This window comes from Emydura macquarii, unplaced genomic scaffold (assembly GCF_026122565.2).
Source record: "Emydura macquarii macquarii isolate MOO-44397 ecotype Brisbane River unplaced genomic scaffold, CSIRO-AGI_Emac_v2 contig_719, whole genome shotgun sequence".
Classification (NCBI taxonomy): Eukaryota; Metazoa; Chordata; order Testudines; family Chelidae; genus Emydura; species Emydura macquarii.
The window spans coordinates 15,003,345-15,009,993 of record NW_027130856.1 but is presented as its reverse complement, the minus strand read 5'-3'; the positions used below and the strand labels follow the sequence as shown (position 1 = coordinate 15,009,993).

General features: G+C 47.0%; 1 long non-coding RNA gene across 2 annotated transcripts in view; it reads left to right on the top strand.

Moving 5' to 3' along the window:
- Nucleotides 1-1,924: 1,924 nt before the first annotated feature.
- The window catches only part of LOC137149307 (uncharacterized), a 41,336-nt gene continuing 36,611 nt past the window's right edge, over nucleotides 1,925-6,649 (top strand). For both annotated transcript variants that reach the window (XR_010918736.1, XR_010918735.1), the window contains exon 1: nucleotides 1,925-1,983. This is a non-coding gene — a long non-coding RNA (uncharacterized lncRNA). The remainder of the gene's footprint in view (nucleotides 1,984-6,649) is intronic.

The following is a 6,649-nucleotide window of genomic DNA, read 5'->3' as shown; positions in this document are numbered from 1 at the left end:
ACAGAAGCAAGTAGCACTTCACCAACAGGTTCAACCAGTGCGGAATGACAGTGGAATGTGCCTTTGGCTGATTTAAAGGGTGCTATGGCTGTCTACTCATGAAATTAGATCTCCATGAAAAAAATATCCCCATAGTCATAGCTGCCTGCTGCGCACTTCACAGTATCTGTGAAGCAAAGGTGAAGCGGTTTCCACATGAGGTGGAGGTGGAGGTGGAACAACGGTCTGCTGGTTTTGAGCAGCCAGATATCAGGGCTATAAGAAGAGCTCAGCCGCAGGCTATATGGCTCAGGGAGGCTGTGAAGGACTATTTTAACAATGAGCCACTGTAATGTGTGTTGCTGTAGTGCATAGTTTCTCAGCCTGTGGTACGTGTACCCCTGGGGGTACGTGAGACACAGGCAGGGAGTACCTGGGGAAAAATAGAGTGAAGGGGAGGCGGGCAGCAGCTGCCGACTTCTGGGGAAGCCTGGTGGCAACAGCCAACTTCCCACCCAGTCCCAGCTCCCAGCTGGGAGGTGGGCGGCAGCCGCTGGCTTTTGGGGAAGGTGCGTGGCAGCTGCCCTCTTCCTGCCCAATCGCAGCTGCAGTTGGGAAGCAAGCGGCAGCCCCCAGCTTCTGGGGAAGGCGGGCAGCAGCCCCTTGCTTCCCGCCTGGTCACAGCTCCCAGCTTGGAGGCGAGCGGCAGCCGCTACAGTCCCGGGAAGCCAGGCTGCAGCTGCCCGGTTCCTGCCTGGTCACAGCTCCTAGCTGGGAGGCAGGCGGCAGCCGTGGGCTTCTGGGGGAGGTGGGAAGCAGGCCCCTGCTTCCCGCCGGGTCCCGGCTCCCAGGTGGGAGCCCGGTGGCAGCCTCCTGTGTCTCGCGAGCTGGGCTCGCAGCTGGATGGCAGCCACCTGTGCCCTGGCTCTGAGCCGAGGGACAGCCTCCAGCACCCTGGCTTGAAGACGGGCAGCAGCCGCCTGCCCCCATCCCTGGGTCCCAGCCGATGTGAAAGTCTCCTTTGCCCCAGCTCGGATTGGATGGCAGTCGCTCACCTCCTGGGCTGACAGGCAGGCGGCAGACGCCTGCAACTTGCCTAGGTGGCAGTCCCTCTCACTGACTCAAAGCCCAGTGCCCAGAAAACTTGTCAATTTCACTGCTCTAGCTGAACTGTGAAATTGACAACTAGGACAGCCCCAGATTTTACCAGTTACCCTCTTTTCCTGTCTCTCTCTCACCCCTTCCTCCTCTCAAATCTATGACAAAAAATCTGGTGCGGCGCTTTATATTCCCCAGCATCAGCATGCCGCTCAAAGCCTCCTAGCTTTGGCCACATCACCTCTAGCCCAGGTACATACTTGAGTTGTGCACCCCTGGTGTAGAGGTGGTAACCCTACCCACACTAGACCTGACATCTGTCATATCACAGCTTTATATACTCAGCTCTTTTTCCAACATATGGCTCATACTAGTCTGTAAATATATAAAACCCGTGGAACACTGAGTGTTGGGGTACTTATTGAAATTTTCAGAAGTTAGGGGGTACTTGCTACTTAAAAATTTGAGAAACACTGCTTTAGTGTGTTGTGTCTGGCTTTTCTTTTTTTTTTTTTGTATTCTGGTATGAACCTTGTAATGAGTGCCGTGTGTGTGATAATATAACATTGCAAATGCACCTATTGCTGTTATCTGTGAATGATGTCAGACCCAGCCAACATATCTGGAGAACTAATGAAGATGAATTAAGTTTCCATAATGTGAGAGGGCCAGACCTGATGGCCATAGGGGAGTGTTGGATGGTATATATATTAGCCTCAGAACCAGCAAATCCTTGTTCCCTGGGTGAGTCAGCCAGGGTTACTCCAGGTCAATTAGGCCACCCGAGGCCAATGAAGGAGCTTGCCACAGCAGTTAAAAGCCTCCTTTTCAGGCAGAGGTGTGTGGCTGGAGCAGAGCTGTAAGGAGAACACAGTCATGTCTGGTGTGGACCACAACACCTGGAAGGTACTGGCATTGGGGAGAATAGATGCTTACAAACTTAGGTTGATGTAAAGTAGCTCACTGCAATCTAACTCTGTATTGTATACCAGGCCTCAGTATAATCCCAGATTCCCTAACCCTAGGAGAGTGAGCAGCAGTACTAACAATTTAACAGCACACCATGGGGCATGCCAAATCTATCCTGCCTAGCCAGTATCCCAGTCTGCTGTCTCCTTCTAGGATGAGTGCATGACCTTCTTGAAGGCAATTTCCCTCTTGGGAGCTGCAGAACCCCTGTCTGCTCTCTCTGAACATGACCCAGCAAGGAATTTCCTGCTTTTAAACCCTTAATTCACCCCTGTTATGACTGAAAGGGCCACAGGGGCTGTGCCAGCCCTACCCACAGCAGCTCTTTGACTTCTTTGCCACGTTGTGTGGGGTTTATACACACCATCACACTCCCCTGTGGCTGGAGCAGAAAAATTAAGGTAGGCCTTATTGCCCTTGGCTCTAATTGAGTAACGGCTGTGCCAATCAAGCCATCCAGACTTAGATAACAACAGAACATGGTGATGTCCCATTATTTGTAAAGAACAGAGCTTTCCCAATAAACTTGATTGCTGCCTTGATGTTATTATGAAATTAGCAGATGAAGTGAGTTTTGAAAAGTGGAAAACCTAGGTCAGAAAAGCATGTCTCTGAATTTCAAAATGAATACAACTTAGTTTGTGTGATGTGAATGCTCTCATGTGGACGGAAAACTGCAGAGAGGATTATATAGAAAGGGTTGTGACAAATGGCAAAGTGTGAAGTTTTGGGGAGAAGCCCAGTGGGATACTGCAAGTTTGTGTGTTAGATACAGCTATACTTCATTAACATGCTGTTCTCACTGTCCTTGATAATTAGTAAAGTCTTGCAATTCATGCGATATGAAACTTCCAAGAGAGCCAAGTAATAAAGAGGAGATCTAGAGAGATTAGGAAGATGGGCAGAAAATAATGAAATGAGAATAAATTTGGAGAAACACACACTGCTACTTTGTTAGTGGGGGAGAGAGGACTTAACCCCCAAATGAGAGTCAGTGCCAGGAATTAGGGGCAATAGCCCCTTTCTTTAAAGTGCTGGTGCACTTGGAATTTTGTAATCTCTTCTGGGTGCCTCATAACCAGAAAGACCGTGATAAGCAGGATATAGTTAAGAGACAAGCACAGAAAATAGTAGTGGACTACAGGGAATGATTTATGAGAGAAATTTAAGAGCCAAATGTGTGTAGTTTGTTTGTGACAGTCTACAGATATTAGAATTGCATAAATACTCAGAAGGAAGAGGAATTATTGAACATCATATAAAGAGGCTGTGAATAGTTGCCTTTCCCAATTTGCTCTACAAACAAATCCATACAGTATATAAAGGCCAAATTCATACCCTTCTTAGGGTTTAGTTATATTAACAAAAGAATAAACAAGCTCAGTTTATACCTTCTGCCCAGTGTTGCTGGAGTTCCTCCCTCAGGAGTGCTCAGCCCACACTTAAGATCCTCCCCTTCACAGAAAGCCACTCCCACCTCCCTTGCATCCAGATTGGCTAAGGAATCATTAGCCTCAACAGTCAGATGATCCCCTTAAAGCCTTTCAGAGGAGGATCAATGTAGCTCAATGGTCAGTGTGTTCCCCTCCCTCCCCATTGGTCTGGCTGATTCCTCCAGGATTCATCACCGGATATGTAGACGGTGCAGCCAGTGACACAATGGAAAGTGACAGGCACTGCTTAATAAACCTGTCTTCCCTTGGGAAGCCCCAATGGTGCCCAAGGATGGGGTAGTGGAAGGAAATGTCCCCAGAAAAGCAGATGAGCCAGAATCTTGTTAGCCAATGGTACCCACACTATTGGGACCCTATCCATTTAGAAAAGGTGCAGTTGCGGATGTGAAAAGTCAGGTGCTTCCTTCAACGCTGAGTGGTGTTCTGGCTAGAAGCTGCAGCAGGCCTATATCAGTCATCTTGACCTTCATCTCACAATTCAAGTTCTATTGTCCCTGCCGAGAGAGAAGATGTAGAGCCTATGGCAACCCCTTCCGTCTTTATTTTGCCTAGGGATACATATTGAAGGTCTGTTCTTGTTGGTCACTCGTCCTGGTGGGGAAGGACCCAGGCATCGGCAGTGGCTCAGATGTTCAAGCAGCCCTATTTAGGGGTGGCCTGCTTGCCCCAATTCGTAGAGGGCCCTAGAAAAGGTGGGCTAATAAAGCTCCCTTCCAACTTTTTCTTTCCTGGCTCTAAATTAAATATTGCTTGTTGGAATGTTCATACTATGTTCACCAGATTTAACTGAAAGACCATGCACTTCGGAAAACATCCATCATTGATAGAGAACTACATCAACTCGGCATTGCTACTGCAGCCCATAGTGGGACAAGAGTTTCGGAAACTGGACCACTGGATGAAGTAAACTATCACTTCTGCTGGTCTGGGAAACCTGAAAATGTACCAAGGATATACGGTGTCAGATATGCTGTCAAGAAGTTTGTCCTGAGTACATGTACCCCTCTGGTAATTATTTAATGAGAGGACCATGCAGCTGGATGTGAATATGAATTTGGGAACTCTGACTTTTCTGTCCATCTATGGACCAACTTTAAACTTTAACTACTTTAAACAGCAAAAATATGAGTTCTATTCTCACCTGGAACAAATCATTAAGAATGTACCCATAAGAAATCGACTCGTTCTCGGTGATTTCAATACCTGTGCGGGTAAGGACTGGGAGCATTGGGGAACACATCATTGGCCAACACAGCACAGGCAGCCTCAGTGAAAATGGCCAGTATGTCCTTAAGCTTTGTGCCTTTTGTGAGCTGATTGTCTTGAATACCTATTTTGCTGACAGCAGCATGGTCACATGGAGGCAGCCCTGCTACAGACAGTGGCATCAGCTTGACCTCATCCGGATCTGTTGCAGAAACATTCATGACATACTGCATGCTTGATCAATGCATAGCACTGATTGCAGCACTGGCCTTGTCATGGCCAAGTTCCAATTACATCTTAAAAAGATCCATCATGCAAAGTCAAAAGGCAAACTTCATTCGACATCATTAACATGAAGGACTCTTACACTTGTGCAAAATTTCAACCTGTGCTTGAGTATGTTTCTGAAAATGATCAACTTGATTCCCCTGATTGAGACTTGTGGGATGATTTTAAGAACAAGATACTGGCTACTGCCAGAGATGTCTTTGAAACAACAAAGAAAAACAACCTGACTGGTTCGCAATGTCTGAACATCTGTTGCTCCCACTCATAGAAAAAAAGAACCGCAAGCTTGTCTAACTTTACTTCAACAACCAATTAAGTCCAGAACTCTTAAGTTCAAAGAGGCTAAGGCTGTGGTCCAGAAAGCCACTAGAGAATGTGCCCAGAAGTACTGGCAAGACCTTTGCAAGAAAACTCAGCCCTGCTTTGAAAGAAGGGACCTTCGTGGTACCTATGATGGAATCAAAAGAGGCCCTTGGTCCAATTTGTAAAAAGACTGCAAACCTGAAAGCGAAAGATGATGCCATCCTGACTGACAGGAATTATGAAGAACTCTACTCCAGGGATGCCATTCTCTGTGATGCTGCCATTCCCTGGCTTCCAATGACGCAGGAGCTGGACCAAACACCAGTTCTTGAAGATGTAGAGAAAGCTATTGAAGAGATTGCATCTGGGAAAGCAGCAGGCAACAATCAAATGCCTCTGGAGCGCCTAAAGGCAGGAGGGAAAAAGCTTGCGAGCAACATCCACACACTTCTCTGCGCCTGCTGGGAAGAAAGCCACATACTCCAGGATCTGAAAGATGAAAACATAATTACTTTATACAAAAATAAAGGGGACAGAGCAGACTGCATCAACTACTGAGGGATATCTCTGCTCAGTGTGGTCGGCCAGGTGCTTGCAAGGATCCTGCTGAAATGACTCCAAGTCCTTGCTGAGAGTTCATCCTGAGAGCCAGTGTGGATTCAGAATTGGACACTTCACGACTGACATGTCCTTCACATTGCACTTGTTGCAGGAAAAAAGCCATGAACAATAGGCACTTCTCTATTGCAATATATAAGTTTTTGTCAATTTAACAAAGATATTGATATGCAGCAGCCTTCTTGTTTCCAGTGACGTCTCCAACACACTTCAAACCAAACACACTGCTTTAGGTAGAGCAAACAAATGTATTAACTACAGAAGGATTTTAAGTAATTATAAGTCAAAACATAAGTCGGATTTGGTCAAAAGAAATAAAAATAAAACACATTCTAAGCTGAGCTTAACACTTTCAGCAGTCTTACAAACTCAGGCGATTCTCACCACAGGCTGGCTGGTTTCCTTTCAGCCAGGCCCTCCCCTTTAGTCAGTACTTCAGTTGCTTGGTGGTGTTAGTAGATGCAGGTGGAAGAGAGAGCATGGCAAATGTCTCTCCCTTTTATAACGGTCCTTCTGTCTCTGGGGCTTTGCCCCCCCCCCCCCAGGGTCAGATGACAAATAATGTCCTTGTATGGACTCATCCATGTCCTGAGTCAGTGAGCATCACCTCCTCAGGGTTCCAAACTGGCCGAAGGAAGGTGACTCACTTGATAGTCCAACTGATCCTCTTTTGATACCCAGGCCAGTCCTTTGTTCCTGGAAGGCTGAGCTGGGTTTGTCCTATACACGCCTTG